The sequence below is a fragment of the Ammospiza caudacuta genome, chromosome 7 (genome assembly GCF_027887145.1).
Source record: "Ammospiza caudacuta isolate bAmmCau1 chromosome 7, bAmmCau1.pri, whole genome shotgun sequence".
Lineage (NCBI taxonomy): Eukaryota > Metazoa > Chordata > Aves > Passeriformes > Passerellidae > Ammospiza > Ammospiza caudacuta.
Genome location: NC_080599.1, coordinates 2303164 through 2325318, shown reverse-complemented (window position 1 = coordinate 2325318; position 22155 = coordinate 2303164). Strand labels below are relative to the sequence as shown.

At 48.4% G+C, this 22155-nt stretch overlaps 1 pseudogene; it reads right to left on the bottom strand.

Annotated features, from left to right (window-relative positions):
* LOC131560158 (zinc finger protein 850-like) overlaps window positions 1-22155 on the bottom strand; it is a 596580-nt pseudogene that overhangs the window by 201242 nt on the left and 373183 nt on the right.

Genomic DNA, 22155 nt, shown 5'->3' with positions numbered 1-22155 from the left:
GCTGAGCATTGGCCTGGGTGTGTTCTTGAGAGAGCTTGGGCAAGGAGCCTGGAGCCCCCAGGGCCTGGCCTGAGGCGTCAGCGCTGCCCCAGCAGTGCCCATGGCCTGTCCCTGCTGCAGCCCCGGCACTGCCACCCCCAGGGCTGTGCTTGGCCCCGAGAGCACTCAGGCCCTACAGCAACACCAGGGCCACCAGGGCAGCGGGGCAGAGCCACGGCAGCAGCACTGGCAACACCAAGTGCTGCTGTAGCTGGGCACAGCTGCTGTGCCAGCACTGATCTGCCCCAGCTCTGCACACAGACGTTGCTGCTGCAGCTCCAGAGAAGGCAACAAAAGGGCATCTCTGCAGAAAACTTTGCTGGATGAGCATTTAGCTCCTTTAAAACACTGAGGGTGCAACCCCACATTGACACAGTCTGTGGCCACAGTGATTGTGGAGAGAAACAAAATGGGAAATGGCATTATCAGTGACATTTCTCTGTGGAAAATACAGAAGGGCTTGACAGCTAGCTTACAAGCAAAGCTGAGTTAATGGATTAAAAACCAGTTGATGATTTTAAAATGTTTGCATAGCCAGGAAGAAGACAAGGCATCAACATGGAAACACATTTGAAAAGATAGATGCAAATATTTGCAAGCTAGGCTAGGTGCATACGTAAATGTGCCTTATTAAATTTCTGTAAAACTTTTGCTAATTACATTGATACAAAGATCTTTGCTCTAATTAATATAATATTTTATTGTGATGTAATTAATGACTTTAAGATGATGCTTTCTTAAAAGTATATAAACTAGAGAACACATGTTGGTCACGTCCAATCTAAGAGTATCAGACAAGATTAAAAAAGTAAAACAAAGAAAAGAAACCTCCAAAATGAAACCAACAGAAGGTATCAAAACCGAGTTTTATTACAAGTGATTTCCAGAAACTGGCCAGCAGTTTAATGTTTTTGAAAGCCTCCAGTCATCAGTCTCCACACTGCAGCATTGAGCTCCTGGTTCCTCAGGCTGTAGATGAGGGGATTCAGGGCTGGAGGTACCATCGAGTATAGAACTGACAGGGCCAGATCCAGGGATGGGGAGGACATGGAGGAGGGTTTCAGATGAGCAAACGCTGCAGTGCTGAGGAACAGGGAGAGCACAGCCAGGTGAGGGAGGCAGGTGGAAAAGGCTTTGTGCCGTCCCTGCTCAGAGGGGATCCTCAGCACAGCCCTGAAGATCTCCACATAGGAGAAAACAATGAACACAAAACAACCAAAATTTAAACACACACTTACAGCAATTAGGACAAATTCCCTGAGATAATGTTTGGAGCAGGAGAGCTTGAGGATTGCGGGTATTTCACAGAAGAACTGGCCCAGGGCACTGCCATGGCACAGGGGCAGGGAAAATATATTGGCTGTGTGGATCAGCGAAAAGAGAAGGGCACTGGCCCAGGCAGCTGCTGCCATGTGGGCACAAGCTCTGCTGCCCAGGAGGGTCCCATAGTGCAGGGGTTTGCAGATGGACACGTAGCGGTCATAGCACATGACAGTCAGGAGATAAAACTCTGTTGCTGCGTAGAAAACAAAAAAAAAAACTTGGGCAACACATCCTGTGTAGGAGATGTCCCTGGTGTCCCAGAGGGAATTGTGCATGGCTTTGGGGACCGTGGTGCAGATGGAGCCCAGGTCAGTGAGGGCCAGGTTGAGCAGGAAGAAGAACATGGGCGTGTGCAGGTGGTGGCTGTAGGCTACGGCGCTGATGATGAGGCCGTTGCCCAGGAGGGCAGCCAGGGAGATGCCCAGCAAGAGGCAGAAGTGCAGGAGCTGCAGCTGCCGCGTGTCTGCCAATGCCAGCAGGAGGAAGTGCCTGATGGAGCTGCTGTTGGACATTTGCAATGTCTTGGCAGGAGGATCTGTAAAAAAAGTAATCATGGAATAGTAGGGTTTGGAGAGGATTTTAAATATCCCAGCAGAGCTTTGGGGCACTTTCCCCCCACTGCCTGTCCAGGGCTCTGCTGCCTGGAGCTGTCCCTGCCAGCAGCTGCTTCTCTGTGCCCAGGGCTGAGCCCTGCCAGTTCTGCCAGAGCCCAGCCCAGCCTTGGGGGCTCAGCTCTGCCCTGCAGTCCCCTCCCAGCTCTGGCACTGCCCAGAGGCCTCTCTGGCTCTGCAGGCTCTGATGGCAATGTCAGAGCAACCTTGAGGAGGCTGGAAAAGCAACACTGATGCCACCTGTGAGGGGTCCTGAGCTGATTTCTGTGACTGCATGGTTTATTCAGATCTGAGAAAAAATGTTTTTGTTTTTCTCAGCCAGAATTAGGAGATGAATATCTATGGGCAATTGCCCATCCAGGCAACCGAGACCAGTAGGTTAAAAAAACAGGAATTCCTCTTTTATGCAGCCCCTGCCTTGCTGTGCTCCCTGTATAAAATACTTCGAAATGTGCAGCAGTTATATATCATGCATGATCAATTCTGAACAATGCAGCATCCTCACCACCACAAAGAGAACACTTCCAAGCCTTACCAGCTGTCTCCTCCTACCCAGATCTTGTCCCCCAGTGCTGGGAGAAGCTGCCAGGGCTGGCTGAGAGCTGTCCCTGGAAGGCAGCAGAGTCCCTGCCCCAGCACAGCACCCTGGACTGCAGGACCCTGCTCTGCAGGACAGCCCTGGGCACCCCTGGCTGCTCTGCACAAGAGACAATCAGAGAATGTACTCACAGGGTCTGTAGGCATTGGGATGTTCCAGCTTTAGGAGATGGCTCCAGGAGCTGCAGCTGCATTGTCCTGCAGCCAGAGGTTCCTGTGCCAAGGGCTGGCAGTGATTCTGCCCCAGGCACTTCTCAGCACCTTCCCAGCCCTGACTGATTGAAGCTCTCTGTGCCTCTGTGCTGTGCCCAGGGTGGCTGCAGGCAGTGCCCCAGCCCTGCTGAGCTGAGAGAAGAGCTGCTCATCAAGAGAAATGTGCTTTTGAAGCTCTTCTTGGTTACCAGGAGCTGCCTCTGTGCCAGGAGCCCGGCCCAGCTCATCAGCACAGACACAGCACAAGGACTTTAATGAGCCTCTGGGGCTTTGTGCTCAGGCCCTGAACATCAGTCCCTGAGAGGGAGCTGACTCAACCTCTTCAGAACTCCAAGTCAGAATCCAACTCCAAATTTTCTTGGACTTTTAATGGGTCCCACTGAGAGAAATGACTGAGAAAGTGTCCCCAGGCCCCAGGCAGAGCAGAGAACTGGAGGCAGTGATGACAGGTGGGGACAAAGAGAAGCCAAGTCTTGGTGCCCTTGGGCACAGCAGCAGGGTCTGTGCCACCAAGGGCTGGGAGGAGACACCTTGTCTTGAGGAACTGGGGCCTCCTGGCACAGCCCCAGCCAGGCTGGGCACTGTCAGCCCCTTGTCCTGCCCTCAGCATCCCCCCTAGCCCACCTCCCAGTGGCCTCAAGGATCTGCTGGAAGGAGTCCCTGGGGAGCCTTGCTCAGCAATGGCCTGGGGGCTCCTGAATGCTCCCTTCAGGGACTCCAGGTTTTTCAAAGGACTTTGGGTTTGGCTTTTTTATTAGAGTCTCTGAGAGGTTTGTGCAATCATGTCCTCCAATTATCTGCTGGAATTAGTCCCTGGAGAGGCTTTGTCAGTAACAACACTCAGTGGGGCTCATTAATACTTCAGGGTACTTCAGTTATTTTAAGGTGCCTGGTGTTTCTCTCTTGATACAGACTCTGTGAGAGTTTTGTGCAATCATGGCCCCAATTATCTGCTTTAATGAGTCCCTTGAGAACTTTGTACTGACACTCAGTGGTGCCCATTTAATGCTTTGAGATACTCAAGGTTTTTAAGGTACTTTATGCATTTAAGAATACTTCTAGGTACTTTTAAGGGGTTTCCTTCCCACACTGAGTCTCTGAGAAGTTTTTGTGCCATCCTGGCCTCCAGTTCTCTCCTCCAAGGTGTCCATGAGGATCCTGTGTTGTGTATCTTCCTCCGTTTTGTTTTACAACAAAGATGAAACTGAAAGAATTTCGTAAGATTTTCTAAAAGCATCCAAACAAACATGGGACAACTAATAATACAACAACAACTAAGAGAATTAATAGTCCTGTTTTAGCTAGATATTATCCATCCCTTTAGTCCCTTGGATTGGAAGAGTTTATTGAACCAGTCTTTGTTTTTCACTTGAATATTCTTGAACCCTTCAGTACCTGAATGCTCTTGTGGATTGAGTCACTGTGCCTGGAGAGGTTCATGCAATACATGCCCTCAGAGTCTACACCGCCATGCCCAGGTGCCCAGAGTAAAACCTCTATTGCTGTTCTGCAAGGTGGCATGTCTGATGGTCTCTATGTCTGAGAGCAGGCCACTCAATGCAAGGGAGATAGCATTGGCTTGCTTACTTAACAGGCACCCCAGATGGTCAAATTGTCCTAAAGCTTTAGCTGCAGCCACCCAAGGTAGTCCAAATTGGGGGTGCTACCATCCGATACCTGGATTAAAGCTTGCAAAGCCATTTCTTTAAGGGCTTTCTTTAATCATCCAATACTTCTCTGAGGATACCTGCTGCTTGATCATCTTATAGGCTGTGTTGTCCTTCTCCAGCTAGATGGTTGATTGTCAATTCTGCCCTTGCCTCATTATTAGCATAGTCTGCTATTAATTGATTTAGTAAACACTTCTATCCCCCTTCCCACAGGGTGTATTCTGTAGGAGATAACAACATGGTCCTAATATATTTTAACTCATAGAGGGTTAAGACATGTGCTGTAAACATGGCCCTAATTAGGCCATTAAAACAAGCTCAGTCCTTCCTATGGTCTTTAGCTGCCCTACACAGCTCCTTGATTTCCTCCAATGGCTAGGAATGAAACCAATTAAACCAATGGCTGATACCTGGGGTTCTGCCTCCTTCTTTCATAACATCCTGGGGCAATGAGGAATTTCAAGACCATTTGCCAGTCTTGTTCCTTTCCTAGGGATCTTCTGGGAGTGAGGGGTGAGGTGGATCTGAGGAGTCCTAACTGTCTTCTGGGGAGGAAGAATAACTTGGAGCAGAAACATTTGGATTAGAATTATGTGACAGTTGGGCTTTGTATCTTTGATCATGGGGGTATATTGTTGCCGGAGGGTGAGGCAAAGGGCACTGCCATTTTGTCAGGTGTTGAGGAGGAAGGCCCTTGATTTAGGATGGCAGACTTCCAGGGTGGAGTTCTGGAGGCATGGCCCAGGATGGAGGTGGAATGATTAAGAGTGGGGCATGACCCACAATTGTGAGGGTGGAGTCTGGAGGTTCATTCAGGGTGGAAGAGAAGGTTGTGGTAGCAGGAAGTGGAGGAGCCAGAATGGAGGGAGGATGGTCAGTCTCCCAAGCCACATTCGGGCTCCTTCCGTCTTGAGTCTCCAGGGCATGATGCTCCAAGACCGTGTGACTGTCTCCATCTTGGACTGCCGTGGAAGGTCTGAGAAAGGCAGGTTTGAGGGGAGGTCCTGAGGTAGGAGTGACCAATGGATTGAGTTTTCAACACACTGCTTCCTGGTGAAGGTGGTGTTGATGATGGGGAGTATGTGGGGTGCAATGGGGTCCCTTTTGATCAAAAGTTGTACAGTTTAACTCCCACTGAGTCCCAAAATTCAGTGGTATGGATTTCATTAGCAGAGGCGTCTGGAAAATTTTTAATGGTCCACCTTGTGATTGATTTCAATTCGTTCTTTGAAAATACTTTGTCATGATCAGTGAGAATTAAAGCATCCATATATGCTCCTTTCTACTTTGGAAATCTGGCTGCCCATTTTTCTCTTTCTCTGCCTGTGAAGGTCCGCCCGAAATGAACGGGTGACGAATGATTTTTGGGTGCAAAAATAACCAACAAAAGGCACAGGGGTTTTGCAGTAACAAATCAACAAGGTGCAATTTTATTGATTATAACCACAGCTAAATATGTGTTTGGTTAAGGGATCTGGGGAAGAGAAGGGTAAGACAAGGAAAAAAGGGAGGAAAGAAGGTCAGGAAATGGGGTATAGCTACCAAAATGTGATGTCTTCGGGGTCCCGCCACCGAAACTCACTGGTACACGTCTTGGGGAGTACTCAAAAGGCAGTCGAACCGAACCCCAATATATATCTTGGTTGGGGGAAGGGTGGCTGAAATTAGGTTTCCATGGAGGGGAGAAGAATAGGAACAGAAGGAGGGGGTGAGACAGTTCCATTGTTTTCATGGCCAAATGCTCACAGGTACGTTAGGTTTTTCCCACTCCCTGAGTTGGGAGGGAGTACGGTCCCAGTCTCTGAAAGGAGGTTGCCAGGGGGGTGCCATGGGGGTGCCATGGGGGTACCAATAGGGTACCAGAGGGATTCTTGGTTCCTTGATGAGGGGATTTGCATCTCTGTTGGTCCATCATGGTGGTTGAAGACAGGCAAGAAGGGTCCTCTCACGGAGCAGGGAGGAGCCACCCCAGAGCACAGTCCAGCCAGGTCAGGAGTTTGGAAGAAAGTCCAGTTCAATTGTCCAGAAAAGGGCAGCATGCCCCCTTCGAGTACAGCATGGCGTGTTCTGCAAACATCACTTGTGAACACACTAGATAAGCAGGAGACTTTCTTTCCCAACTGGCTCAGCAGTTTTAACCCTTCGGTAGTCTTTTCTCATGACAATTGTGAGGCAAAAAATGAAGGATTTTTGGATGGACTTCTACACTGCCTTATGAAGAAGAGCCACCAGAACAGCCCAAATCAATTATGGGACTTGGGTGCATATTGTAAAAACACAATGGCACAATGGCAAAATGGGCACTAAATGTCTTGCATTTCCCTAAACCCACCTGCAAACCTATGCAGGTGAAATCGTCATTGTCCCTGCATATCCTGGGAAAGGTCCCTTGAAACAATGATGAATCCAAAATCCCAGGGAGCACTGGCCTATCCACCAGCTAACCCCAGCTGATGTGACTGACACAGGGATTCCTGAGTGTCAGGTCCCTGTTCGGGAGCCAAATGTCACAATGAAGGTGGCTGTGACAAACCTCTCTCATTCCCTGACTTCAGGGTGAGGGTGGCAAAAATGAACAGGAGCAGGATCAATGGAGTTGTTTAAAAGGAACTTTAATAACGGGGTGAAAAACAATAAACATGGAGAAGTTGAGAACAGTATGAGGGGCAGGATCCAAAGACCTGAGACAAAGGGGAAGCAACAACATGTACATTTGGGAGTAGAAAACTAGAACAACAACCATATAGGGGAAACAAGTAACCAATAGGGGAGTAGACACTTGGACAAGTTAGCACAGCAACACTAAAGGCTTATGGGGGAACTCTCAAACTCACCCTGTGTTAAACAAATGATTCCTAGGGCTTGAAACTCATGCCCAATTCTTTTAGGGTAAAATCTGACTGACTCTGAGTTACAGCTGGGCTAACTACCACACTGCTGATTTGCACTGGCACCTTGGGATCATGTGGCCCAACAGAGCCACAATGATGTCCTTGGTTCCACGAGGCTCCACAGTGTCACAATGGTCCCTTGGATCCATGGTGCTCTGCAGTGTCACAATGGCCTCTTCATTTCACAAGGCTCCCAATGTCACATTTGTCTCCATAGGAAGGAAGCCACGGAGGCCCCATGTTTCAGGAGCTGATGAACGGCAGCCACCAGAGGCCAAGGCAAGCCTGACTTGTCTGTCCTGCAGGTTTGCTTGGAGCAACCCTTGGATATTCAAAATTATGAATGTGGAATCCTAATTTCAGAATTTTATGTCTGGAGAAGCATGATTTTTTCCATACAAAGCAAAGCACAGAGCCCTTTCCAGTGTTTGGAAAACAGGTGAGTTCTGGCACTCAGGAATCAAAGACCAGCCAGACTTGTCTCTCCTGGCAGCTTTTGTCTGGCAGCAATTCTTGGATAGAGAGATATTTGGAGATGGAATCCAAATTTTGGCCATGGCTGCCTGTAAAAAGAGAAAAGAAGAGCCCAGAGCCCCAGTGTTTCAGGGGCAGATGGGAGCAGCCTTCCACATTCCAAGGTCAGACAGACCTGTCAGGTGGCCCCTGGGAGACCAAGGCAGCCACACCTATTTCATGTTCTGTTGCTTCCACAGGGCCCTGCAGTGTCACAATGGCTCCTTGCTTCCATTATGCCCTCAGGTGTCATAATGGCCCTTTGATTACACAAGTCCGTAAGGATCCTAATGGTCTCCATGGTTCCACAAGGTCCCACAGTGTCATAATGGTCTATTGGTTCCTTGAAGCCTTGCTGTGTCCAATGGCCCCTTGGTTCCATTGGGGCCCAGTAGTGCAACAATGATTCCCTTGGTTCCACAAGTTCCCACAGTGTCACAATGGACCCTTCTTCCATGAGGCCCTGCAGAGTCACAATGGTCTCCATGATTTCACGGGGTCTTGCAATGTCACAATGCTCTCCATGGATCCACGGTGCCTCGCAGGATCACAACTGCCCTTTGGCTCCACGAGGCCCTGAAATGCAGCAATGGCCTCTTGGTTCCACAAAGCCCTGCTGCTTCACACTGGCTCCTTAGGACCATGCAGCCCAACAGAGCCACAAAGATGTCCTTGGTTCCCTGAGGCCCCACAGTGTCACAGTGGCCCCTTGGATCCATGGTACCCTGCAGGGTCACAATGTTCCCCTTGGTTCCAAAAGTTCCTACAGTGTAACAGGTTCCACAAGGGCCTGCAGTGTCACAATGGCCTCCATAGGAAGGAAACAAGTGAGCCCCAGTGGTGCAGGGGCAGATGAGAGGCAGTCACCAGAGGCCAAGTCTAGCCAGACTTGACTGTATGGGCAGCTTTCATCCAGGAGTAACCCTTGGATATAGAGAATTTTAGACACGGAATCACAGTTTTGGCCATGGGTGCCTAGACAAGAAAGACAGTTCTTTTCCATAGGAATAAAAGCACAGAGCCCCAGTGCTGCACGGTCAGATGGGAAGTGGCCCTTGACATGTCAAATTCAGTGGGACGTCTCAGACAGCCTCCAGGAGTCCAAACCAGGAAGACCTGTTCCATGGTCCATTGACTTTATGGGTGCTAACACTGTCACAATGCTCTCCTTGATTCCATGAGGTCTGGAAATGTCACAATGGCTTCTTGGTTTCATGAGCCCCAACAGAGTCACAAGGGTCCATTGGCCCCACGCAGCCCCGCTGTGAAACAATGGCTCCTTGTTTCTATTTTAAATCAATCACAATCAAACCACAGGTTGATCCTTGATCCTTGCTTCCATGGGGCCCATGATTTGCACAATGATCTCCTTGATTCCATGATTCCTGGATTCCACAGTCTCACCATCGTTTCCTTGGATCTCCATTGTCACAACTGACCCATGGTTCCATGAGGTTCCGTAGTGTCACCGTGGTCGCTGTCAGAGGCTGGATGAGATCGATGTCCTGAGACACCTTGGGATGCTTGGAATGCCCGTGTGGGGCCAGGGCTGGGTCAGGCCTTGGTTTGTGGTGGGACAGAGCCCCGCCCCCAGCCCTGGCCTGGAAGAGCTGTCAATCACATAGCAAATGCTGGGCTAACCCCACCCTGATTGGCTGAGCTGTCAATCAATCACACACCAGCAGCTGGTGCTACTCTGGCTCATACTGGACAAGCAATTGGCAGTCCCACCCCAGGAGCAGGCCCATGAAGGCCCAGGGGGTTAAAAGCCAGATCATGAGGCCAGCCCATGGTCTGGATTCTGCCTTCTCCTGGGGTTTCTCTGTTAGTGACGCTGGAACCCCAGCAGTTGGTACTTATGTGTGTGTCTTTCTATGGATCTTCTGTCTTTCTGTTGTTCTCTATTTCTTCTCCTTCTAATCCTACTTACCTGGAACATTTTTGGTAACTTCACATGTTAAGGGTTAAAGGTTTTTAGATTAAATGTGTGGGAATCCAGGGCAAAGGGAATATTTCTCTGTCTGCTCTGAGGGGTTCTGACCCCCACAGAAACACTGCCTTTAACCTTCCCCCATGGAGAGGACTTCCAGGAGTTTGAGACAGATTACAATTTACCAAAGTCTGAAATAGATTATAGGGTAGTATAGCATGTCCCTTGGGTGAGAAATTTAGATTTTGGGATTTTTAATATGATGTAGATAGGAAGCAAGATGGAGGCATTTGGATGTAGTCCCTGTCTTCTTCTTCATCCACTCCATTTTCTGCAGTGTTGGTGGCACAGGGTGATTGGTCAAGGAAAGCACAGTGCAGAGGTTACCTGGACAGTCAAGGGATGAGTTATTGGTCGATAAGTAGAAATAATGTAAGTTTTAAGAGTTAATTGGGTAAGACAACTTTAAAAGACCTTGAAACCGTACATTTTAGAGCCATTTTGAGGTGTTTGTCCAGCTTGCTGAACCTGGTATACACAGCATGCAAAACTTTAGAGAAGATAACAATAAACAAGAAGCTGAAGACAAAAAAAGTCGTGTGCATTTCCTTTTACCTGGCACAGAACTGCTACAGGAGGGTTTCCCACATCCAGAGAGCCCCCAGAAAGGCCCAGCATAAAACAAACATCAATAACTGGCACCATGACAATATTTGTAATAGGTTGTTTTTTCCATAAAATTTTTAATGAAGAGTGTTGTCTTAATTAGCCAATCATGTGAAATATGTTGATTAAATGACCAATGATGTCCACCTCTAGGAAATTAAGGTATAAAAGAAGAGGATTGAAAAAAGGGTGGCTTTGAGCCCTTAGACTTGTGATCGGAGTCTGTGTTATCTCTGATTGAATGGTGACATTTTGGTATCTGTGGGGGCTGTTGGGGCTCCTTTCTGAACCTCAAGACCCAAGAGGATCTTCTCTAATAAACTCTGCCTGAAGATCCCACTGTGCCCATGACAGGAACCCCTGTGAGTGTCTGGAACGTCCTGGCTCTTTGGCAGCCTGGGGACTCCTGGGATGTAACTTTGGAGTCCCCATGAGTGCCTGTGACAGATCAGTGCCTTTGCAGCCCAAGGTGCCCTGGGATGTCACCATGGAATGGCTGTGACTGCCTCTGACCACAGGGCTCTTTACCATCCCCAGAAAGCCCTGGCAGGTCTCCATGGAGCCCCTGTCTCTGCCTGTGACATTCCAGCTCTGGAACAGCCTGGAGACTCTTGGAAAGTCCCTATGGAACACCTTTGAGGGCCTGTGACAAATCTGATCCTTAGCAGGCAACCATCACCAGTGCCCTCTTGCTATGGTCTGTTTCCATGGCAACCATCACCACCTCCCTTTTGCTATGGTCAGTTTCCATGGCAACCATCACAAACCCCCTGTTGCTATGGTCAGTCCCTTGGCAGCTCCATGGAGACCCCATGATGGGGTGGTTGCCATGGACACCAGCTCAGGCCTGCAGCCAGAGCCCGTTGCCATGGCAATGATTTTCAGCCCCCCATCCCCAGGCTCATGGGATCCCAGAAGCACAGAATTGGCTGAGCTGGGAGGGACCCATCAGGATCCTCCAGTCCAACTGCGGGCCCTGCACAGGACACCCCAACAATGCCAGCCTGGGCCTGGCAGTGCTATCCAAACGCTGCTGGAGCTCAGAGAGCCCTGGAGCTGGGACCCTTCCCTGGGGAGCCTGGGCAGGGCCCCAGCAGCCTCTGGGCCAAAACCTTTTCCTGACATCCAACCTGAGCCTGACCCGACTCAGCTGCAGCCGTTCCCTCCACTCCTGTCCCTGGGCACCAGAGGGAAGAGGTTCCCACAGCCCCAGCCAGGGACCCGCTCCCAAGGCTGCTGCTATGGCCACCAGGGCTGGGATCAGCTGGGATGCTTGGTTTTCATGGGCCGGGGTTCAGGAATGGGATTCCCCAATTTCCTGCTCCTGCTAAAACCACACTGCCCTCGCTGCCCTCCCGCCTCCCATGGAAAGCACAAACAGCAAAGATCCTGGGCTGGGATAAGAACAATTTACTGGTAACAGCAACGAGATAAGGAACAAACAGGAACAGCAACACTGATAACAGTAGAGATCAGAAAAACTATTTTCAGGGAATACTGCAACACCACCGACTGTCTCTTCCCGGCCACATATTCACTCGTGCCTGGAAAGGACACCCTTCTCCTTGGGGAAGAGAGAATCCCTTTCCTACCCCTAGCAATGATCTGATTTGGGAGAGAATATAATGACGCAACCATGGCCAGACCCTCATGTTCTTGGACCCACATCATGTCATTGGCAGGGGCAGGAAAAGGGACAGGACTCTTTCAAGCATTAATGACAGGGAACATGGATCACCAGGGTTCTTCCAAATGTGGCTACTCCAATGGGGGATGAAGCTGGAGCAGTGCACAAAGCATTTCCTGCAGTTGGGGCATTTGCAGAGTTTCCCTTACCAGTGCCTCCATTGGTGTTTGATCAAGTGAGAGCTCTGGGTGAAGTTCTTCCCACACTGGAGACACTCGTAGGGCCTCTCCCTAGTGTGGATGCGCCGGTGGGTGATGAGGTGGGAGTTGCGGGTGAAGCCCTTCCTGCAGTTGGGGCAGCAGAAGGGCCTCTCCTCGGTGTGAATCTACTGGTGCCTGAGGAGAGTGGAGGTGGTGTGAAACTTTTTTGGACACTCAAGACACTCATAGGGCTGTTCCCTGGTGTGGATGCGTTGGTGGGTGACGAGCTTAGAGCTGCACCTGAAGCCCTTCCCACATCCCCCACATTTGTAGGGCCATTCCCCAGTGTGGATCATCTGGTGGTGGATCAGGAAATTGCTCTGGCAAAAGCTTTTCCCACACTCCAAGCACTTGTAGGGCTTCTCCCCATTGTGAAACTGCTCATGCACCACCAGCTCCGAGTTCTAGCTGAAGCTCTTTCCACCTTCCTGGCACAGGGTGGGTCTTTGCTCCTCAGAACACCCTGGGCTGGATTTGGAGCCCCTCCTCCTATGGGATCTCGAGTGCTTTTTGTCTCTGTTGGAGTCCTGTGCTTCGGAGCTGCTCAAAACAGCCTTTTCCACAAGGTTCTGATGTGGGGATTTGTCCTCCCAGGTCTCCATCCTCAGCTTCTTGCCTGTAGGAGAAAGGACAAGGACAGGATGCGATTTGTCTCTGTGCCACAGGGAAGGAGAAGGAGATTCCCCGCCATTGCATCCCTGGCAGGACGGGGTTTGCAGCGGCATTGTCCTGCAGCTGGGAGCCGTGCTGGGCTGGGAGATGGAGCAGGAGAGAGGGGGAAAGGGGCACTGACTTCCTCCAAAACTGCCTGGGAGTCCTGAGGCGTTGTCTCAGTTTGAATAGACAGGTGTATGCTAAGGAAGGCAAGAGCCTCCCTTGAAATGGAAAAGGTAAACACTCTCCCCCCGAATTGTTATAATTTTGAAATTATGTGGCTCTAAGGCAAAAGATATGGGAATAGGAATAAAAGTTATTTAGCAGTAAAATTAAAATATAAATGCAATAGTACAAAGAAAAAGTGCTAACAGATTCAGAATACGACCTGATACCCTGTGGGGCGCAGTGGCGGTAGCAGTCCCAGTAAACAGTGGCTGTATTCCTCCTGCAGTGACAGGTGTGGCTCTGTTGAAGCAGGGATCCTGTAGGAGGGTGGAGTTTTCCTCTGAAGGTCCAGTGGTGGTGTTTTTGGGCCTGCTCTTCCTCTGGAAATCCAGTGGAAAAGGCTGACTCTGGTCTTCCAGCTCTCTGATTATATCCAGGTAGGAATGCTTGGCTCCTCCCTCTGGGCGGAGCTTCTCGCAATGGGATGATGGAATTTTATCAGTCATGCAGTGGCACTCAATGGCCCATTAACAGAAGATATCTCCTGGGAGGGAGGATGGGTTGTGGAAGAGATAAAGAAAACTGCTCAATTAACAGAAGATAACTGCCCCATCAGATAGGAATAGAATACACCCCCCATGTCCAACCTAAGACAGCTGGGAAATGCTTTGCAGTATTCTGTGTCTGTGTGTCCGTGTTCGTGTGTATTTTACACTCCAAGTCCCCCAAATTTCCAAGAGGTTTTCCCAGAGGCGTTGTCTTGTCCCTGTGTCCATCTGCACCTCCCGTCACTGTGTCACTGTCACCTGCAGCCATCTCTGAGCCCACTGGCACCTCCCAGGTTTGCACTGAATCCCTCCCTGCTGCCCTCCAGCACTAGCAATGCCCATGGCAGGGAGCTCAGAGCAGGAGCAGCCAGGCCAGGGCTAATGCCAGGATCATGAGCGCCTGGCAGAGGCAGGAGGAATTCCCCATTCCAGGGGGTGCAAGGGCTGCAAGGGGGGCACCCGTGTCCCCTGCTAGCCCCAGGGCTACAGACCAGGGAGGAGATGTCTCAACTGCCTCAGCTGAATTGCTTCCCTCAGCCCTTGGCCTAGGAAGTCTCTGGCTGAAGCACAACCTCTAGAGGAGAGTTTCTACAAGGAAGAGAAAAGAAAGGAATTGTTTCTTCCCTTTCCCTCATCCCTGCCCCTTGTGCTGATTTTCTTGTCATCTCTTAGCAAAACCAACAGAAAAGCATCTGCAATGAGGTGTTTCCCAGGGTCAGTTCCTAAATAGCACAAAGGAAGGTTTTCTGCAAGGGAAAAAGTGCAAAATGTGGAATTTGTTCAGACAGTTTAAAACATAACAATTTCTAAGCACTGGAAATCCAGAGGCCATAAAAACAGAGTCTGCAGTTGTGACGGTCCATTGTCCTCCCTCTTCCCACTGCTGATTTGTTACATCCCAACTCCAGAGGAGCAGATCATGGAAAGAAGACCTGCAGGGAGTGTTGGAGGCCTAATCCCAGAGACAGGAAGAAAGAGTGAAATCAGGAAAAGATTTCCAGTTTTTTTCCTATCCTAATGACCACAAATAGCTCTGTAGTCCATGTGCAATATCCAGATGAAGAGGAACGTTCCTGGTTTTTAATGCCAAATTGCAGTACTTTGGAACATCTTTCTGGATGAGAACAAACCACAGGCCAATAACTGACCCACTTCGGTTCCCAAATCAGAAATCATTAAACTTCTACCAAGATATCTTTCTCTGCAGGTGTCCCAGATTGCAGGCAAGATGGATTCTATTTGCCATCTGTATGGCAGTTTTCCTTATCTCTTCCACAAACAGTCCTCCCTCTGGGGGGCACATCTGCTGATAACAGACTATTGAATGTCACTGCATGGCTGATGAGAACTACAGCATCCCATTGGGAGATGCTCCGCCCAGAGGGAAGAGCCAATCATTCTAGCCAGATAGAATCTGGAGATTCTGGAACAGCAGCTTCTCTACTGGATTTCCCAGAGGAACAGCAGCTGCCTCTTCTTCCATTGGATCCTCTGAGCAACACTACACCCTTTTCTGCAGGAGCCCTGCTCCAACAGAACCACACCTGCCACTCCAGGAGGACTGCAGCCACATTTCCACTTGGATTGCTACCAACAGCCTGACCAACAGGATGTCAGGTTGTGTTCTGACTCTGTAAGTGCTTTTTTAGTTTACTGCATTGTTGATTTTATCCTTTTATTTTCTTCCCTATTACAGAAATGTTATTTCCTGCTCCCATATTTTTTACCTGAGACCCCATTAATTTAAAATTTATAGCAATTCCCAGGGGGAGGGTTCACATTCTCCATTTCAGGAGAGGCTCCTGCCTTCCTTAGCAGGCACCTGTCTTTCCAAACCAAGACAGCAGGACAGAAGGCACTTTGATTCCTTTTGTCCCAAGTTTCCCCTGAGTTCATGACTTCAGATGAACTGGAATGGTCCCAACAGCACAAAAGCAGCCACAATGAGCAGGATCGAACCCCCAGGCCACCATTAAATGCACTCGATCCACACCTTGCACAGCCCAGCAGCAATTCCTGTCTGTGCCCCAGCTCTGGGTCAGCCTGAGGGGCATCGCTCCGATGTGTGCGGGGCCGGCTCCTGCAGGACACAGCGCTGGGAGCCGCTCTGTGTCCCGCAGCTTCGGCATCTCAGGCGCTGCTCCACAGCTGCGGGGCCATGCCACCACTTTTCCATGGCTGTAGTCCCTGTGCCACCACTGTTCCATGGCTGTAGTTCCTGTGCCACCACCATTCCATGGCTGTAGTTCCTGTGTCACCACTGTTCTGCCTTTTCCATGCTCACTCCACTGCTGCTCAAAAGCTGTGCTGTGCTTTTCAGCACGGTTCGTCTGCTCTTCCACTGCTGCTCCTCTGCTGCTCCAACACCGCTCATCTCCCACTGTTCCACTGCTCCTTCTCTGCTCCTCCCTTGCTCCCCTGGTGTTCCACGGCTGCTGCTTCTGTTCTAGTGCTGCTGCCACAGCTGTGGTGTCACAGAGAGGGGAACATTTGGGCAGCAACCACTGTGGTGTCACGGAGACCGGGACAATGGGGCTGCCACAGCTGTGGTGTCACAGAGAGGGGAATGTTGGGGTGGCTGCTGCTGTAGTGTCATAGAAGGGAACACTGGGACTGCCATCACTGGGGTGTCACAGAGAGGGGACTGTTGGGGCTGCCACCACAGTGGTATCATACACATGGGAATGCTGGGGCCACCAGTTCTGTATTGTCATAGAGAGGAGAATATTGGGGCTGCCTCTACCATGGAGTCATAGAGAGAGAAATGTTGGGGCTCCCAAAGCTGTGGTGTCACAGACAGGGCACTCTGGGGCTTCTACTGCTGTGGTGTCACAGAGAGGGGGACTTGATGCTGCCACATCTATGGTGTCACAGAGAAGGAAATGTTGGGGCTGACTCTGGTCTGATTCCTCAGACAAGGGAATGCTGAGGCTGCCACTGTTGTGGTATCACAGAGAGGGGAATGTTGGGGCTGCCATCCTTGTGGGCTCGAAGACAGGAGAACCTTGGGGCTGCTACCCCTGTTTTGTCATACAGAAGTCAATGTTTGGACTGCAATCTCAGTGGTATCACAGAGAGTGGAATGCTGGGGGAGTCACCCCTGTGGTGTCACAGACAGGGAAGCATTTGGGACTGTCACCCCTGTGGTGTCACAGAGAGGAGAACACTGGGGTTGCAATCGCTTTGGTGTCATAGACAGGGGGGACATTGGTATTGCCACTGCTGTCATGTCACTGACAGGGAAACACTGGGGCTGCAAATGCTGAGGTGTCACAGAGAGGGGAATGTTGGAACTGCCACTGTGGTGCTGCCATAGAGAGTAGAACTTTGGACAGCCAACCCTGCAGTGTCATAGAGAGGGGAACTTTGGGGCTTCCACTGCTGTGGTGTCACAGAGAGGGGAACATTGGGGCTGCTACTACTGTTTTCTCATGAAGAGGGGAATCTTTGTTCTGCCATTGTGTTGGTGTCATACAGAGGGGAACGCTGCGGGTGCCACCTCTGTGGTGGCACAGAGAGGGGGATGAGGGGTGGCACAGCTGTGTTGTCACAGAGACGGGAACACTGGGGCTGTAACCACTGTGGTGTCAAAGAGAGGAGAACATTGTGACTTCCACTATGGTGGTGTCACAGAGAAGGGATTTAGGGCTGCCACTGCTGTGGTGTCACAGAGAGAGGAATGCTCAGTTTGGAACCGCTGTGGTATCATAGACAGGGGAACATTGGTGTTGCCACCATTGTTGTCTCACACACATGGGAACACTGCCAAACCTTCCCTGGTGCTGTGCCCACTCCAGTGCTGCTCCTCTGTGACACTGCAGTGCCTCTGGGGACATTGTCACACTGCAGTGCTTCCTGGGCACATTGTGACTCTCTGGAGACTCATGGGACTATAGGGGCCCTGTCACACTCCAGGGTCTTGTAGAATCCATGTAACCAAGAGGACAGTGTGAAGCTCTGTGGCTTCATGGAACCATCCATTGTGATACCTCAGGGCCTCATGCTTCCCACATTTCTGTAAACAGCAGAGTTCTCAGGCTTGTTTTTTAATAACAAGTAAATATCTTGTCCTTGGATAAGTTTTGGGAAAGCAAAAGTGACAAACATGAAGGCCTTGAGAACCATTCATATCAGGCTGAGAAAACAAATCTTGGTTTCAATAACAAACCACAAATATTGAAAACAAAAGGAGGGGTTGGTGTTTAATCTGTAACCAGTGATGAGCTTGGGTTTTGCAATATGTATGAACTTAATTAACACGGTTATAAAATGTGCATGCTGGATCAATAAATTGGAGTTCGATGCTGATCAGAGGATGGTTCGTCTCCCCTCGCTTTCTACACAGGAGCACAGGTTGCTTTTGAGATTTTGAAATGGGAAGCTGTGGGTTGGATGTTGTGGGACTGTACTGCATCTGGCTGGAGTGAGGCAAAAGAGGTGTCTAAATATGCTACTTTGTGGAAAATTATCATGGAGGTGTTTCAAGCCCTGAAGGCAGAGAGGAAAGCTGCTGCTGCGGCATGTGCAGCCCTTGCCTCTGAGTCAGAACAGCCTCAGGCATTTCCAGTAACTTCAGTTCAGCAACTGCTTTCTACCACCTTAGACATTCTCTCACGCAGCAAACAACCCCTCAGCTCAGAATGGAGCATTACACCGACTGCTCCTCCAGCTCAGAGCGAGAATGAGGAAGCTGCTGCCTCTTCGGGGGCTTAGGCTGCAGACCAAAGGACAGTTGTACTCAGAGTGAAGAAACTATTGATAACAGTAACTTAGAAACTAAACATGCTGAAAGTGAAAAGGATAAGGAGATGTTATTATGAGTAATACTTCTATGGAACAGGATTAAAAGTCTTTAGTGGACAGTTTGCAAAAATTGGTAATTCAACAAAAGGATTCAGTTGTCCCCAAAAGAGACTATTCTTTTGAGAAAATGGACTTGCCAATGATAGCAGGTTCAGACAGACAACCAGGAAACCAGTTACCACCCTCTCAGTTTGTCTCTGAGGCAGCATTCGAGCTGATTAGACAAAATCCTCCCTCTCATGCGGTAAAGAATGTGGAATTAGAGTTGGAATGTGACCCTGGAATAGAAGAAGCTCAGAAACAAAAGTGGAAGGGAGTTATTCCAGAAGCTATTGTAGAAGGGACTTTTCTCTGCAATGATGTAGAAGCTTTTCCTGTAGTAACTAATGCTGCAAGTAGAGTTTGAAAACCCTTCAACTAGGAGATTTTAGAGAGGTTAAGAGCTGCAATTTCACAATTTGGTTTAAAATCCCAACTTGCACAGTCACTTTTGCAGTATATTTTTACATCTAACATATTAATTCCAGCTGATGTGTATACCCTAATAAGACTCATAATGCCACCCCATCGGCAGGTGATGCTTCATAAAAGCTAGGAGGAGAAGTGTGCTCAGGAAGCACCTAGAGTGCAGGGTGATCCTCTGTATGGTTCAACAGCACAACAGTTACTTGGCAAAGGGCCCTGGGCTACTGCCACTGCCCAGGCTAGGAGCATTGATCAAGTCTTGCAGATGAATCAACAACTAGCATATAATGCTATCCTTGCACTTCCAGATGGATTACACACTAAGTCTTTTACACAGATTCACCAAGGAATGAATGAGGACTTTGATAAATTTTTAGACAGATTGCAAAAAGCTATCTATGATCATCCTTGTTTGGATTCAGACACAAAGGTACAATTGTTTAATATGTTTGTTTTTGACAATGCTAATGATAAAACTCAACAGATTTTGGGAAAAATAAAGAAGGGAGCTGATGTTACAGAAATGCTGGAACTCATGGCTAGAACTACAGAGAGACAAAAAGCAGCTTATGTAGTTGCTGCAGTACAGGATGCAGTAAAACCATTGCTTTCTAATGGTTCTAAATGGTTCTAATGGTTCTAAAACCATTGCTCCCTTTACTGCAAAAGGGAGCCAAAGGAAAGAACATTAACTGCTTTGGATGTGGTAAAATCAGACATGTTAGGAGTCAGTGTCACTCTGCAACTATGAAAAAATTTTGTTCTATCTGAAAAAAAGATAACCACAATACTAAAGAATGTCGGTTCCAGGGAAACGGGTCTCGGAACGCCTTCTCTCCGGGCATCACACAACAAGTACAGAGAGCTGCCTGGAGAGCTCAGCCTCCCACGGAGGAGGAGGAGGACTTTACTCACTCAGATCATCAACTTCTGGAAGCGCCGGAGTGGATGTAGAAACCGCAATAGACGTGACCATCACGGACTCTGCTGTGCACCTGATAGATAGTAATGTAAAAGGATCCGTGGGGAATGGGCTTAGTGCTTTTCTGTTAGGGAGATCATCTGCCAGTAAAAAGGGATTGGATGTAATTCCTGGGGTTATTGATGCAGACTATCAAGGGGTTGTTAAAATTATGGTCAGAACATTTTTCCCTCCTGTATCTATTACCAAAGGTTCACGAATTGCTCAGCTTGTTCCTTTTAAGCCTTGTGTCCCCTGTACAGGCTACAAGGAATGGGGAACAGGAAGTTTTGTTTCCACAGGTAAACCAGAAGTATATTGGGCCATGGACATCACAAGAGGTAAACCAGACAAACAGGTAACCCTGACACATCCTAATGGTGATTCTATTACAAAGAAACTCATAATTGACACTGGAGCAGATGTAACCATAATTTCAAACAAAATATGGCCAAAAACTTGGGCATTGGTCAATCCTACTTTAGGCATTGCAGGTACTGGAGGGACTCAGGCAACTCAGATGAGCAGGGAAATAATTACTTTTACTTTCCCAGATGGAGTGAATGTGTCTACAAGGCCTTATGTCATGCAAACTCCTGGTTCTTTACTAGGTCTTCTTGGTGGGGATCTGTTAAGTCAATTAAAAGCTACCATTGTCACACAGCCTTTCTAGCAGCGGCCACTGGGGAGCAGCCAATCCTCAAAATTAGCTTAGCCACTAATACACCTGTGTGGATTGATCAGGGGCCGCTGTCAAAGGAAAAATTCCCCATAATCCAACAATTAGTGCAAGAACAGCTTGAGGAAGGACACATAAAGCCATCCACTAGCCCTTGGAACACTCCAACTTTTACCACCCTGAAAAAGAGTGGGAAATGGAGGTTGCTACATGACTTACGTGCTGTTAATGCAGTAATTCTAAGTATGGGTGCCTTGCAACCTAGTCTTCCATCTCCTACTATGATACCTGAGTCATAGAATCTATTGATCATTGATCTCAAAGATTGTCTTTTCACCATCCCCTTGCATCCAGAAGACACTAGTAATTTTGCCTTTTCTGTTCCATCTATCAATAAGGCAGAACCCTACAAAAGGTATGAATGGATTTGTTTCCCCGAAGGCATGCAAAATTCCCCTACAATGTACCAAAATTATGTGGCTTAGGCATTAGAACCTGTTTGGCAGCAATTCCCTGAGTATATCATCTATCACTACATGGATGATATATTAATGGCTGGAAAATAATTAGACTCTGTAACTCTTCTAAAAACTGTGACAGTTTTGCTAGAAGAAAGGAGTATAAAAATTGCTCCTGATAAGGAGCAATCTTCTGCTCCTTAGAAATATTTCAAGTAGCAGATTGATCAGTCTGTAGTGAAGCCACAAAAACTCACCATTACCATTGAAATTAAAACTGTACATGATATCCAGAAGTTAGTAGAAGATATTTAATAGATTAGAACTATATGTAAGATAATTTAGAAAGAACTTGAACCATTAATACAGTTTTTAAGTACTTCGTCTCAAGCAGATGAACGCCGGACCCAAGATTAAGAAACAACAGCAAGCCTTAGATCACATTGCCACAAAGGTTGCTACCTCACATGCACATCATCTGATTGAAGATGTTCCAGTTCAATTGATGATCATCAACCAGAGCAAAGAAGATGGCAATTATGCCAAGCATCCTTTCGCCTTGATTTATCAATAGGTTAAAACTCAAGCTAATCCTTTTGTTATTTTAGAATGAGTATTTTTACCTGTAAAACAATCTAGAACTACTACCACTCAACTGGAACTTTTTGCTCATTTGATTATGAAAGGTAGTGAGAGAATATTAGAATTCTAGAGACATGAACCATATTCAATTGTAGTACCATTAGCTAACTAATATCTTAAATAGAGAATTAAGCATTCTGTTTCTTTACAGATAGCTTTAACTAAATATGATGGTAAAGTTCACAATACTTATCCACAGCACCAGCTGTTATCTTTAGTGGAGCATCATTTAGAGGTGATTCCCTCCTGAAGGGAACTGAGGGCCCCATATGTCGACCAGACCCATCCCACAGGGAAGTCTGTTGCCTCCCTGGGGCCTGGGTACAAAATATCACTGAGAGACTTCCTGGGCTGATTCAGCCCTCTGATTATTACCCACTGCTGATACTCCAGGCTGGTAGTGATGAGATTGAGAAGAGGAGTGTCAAGGCAATTAG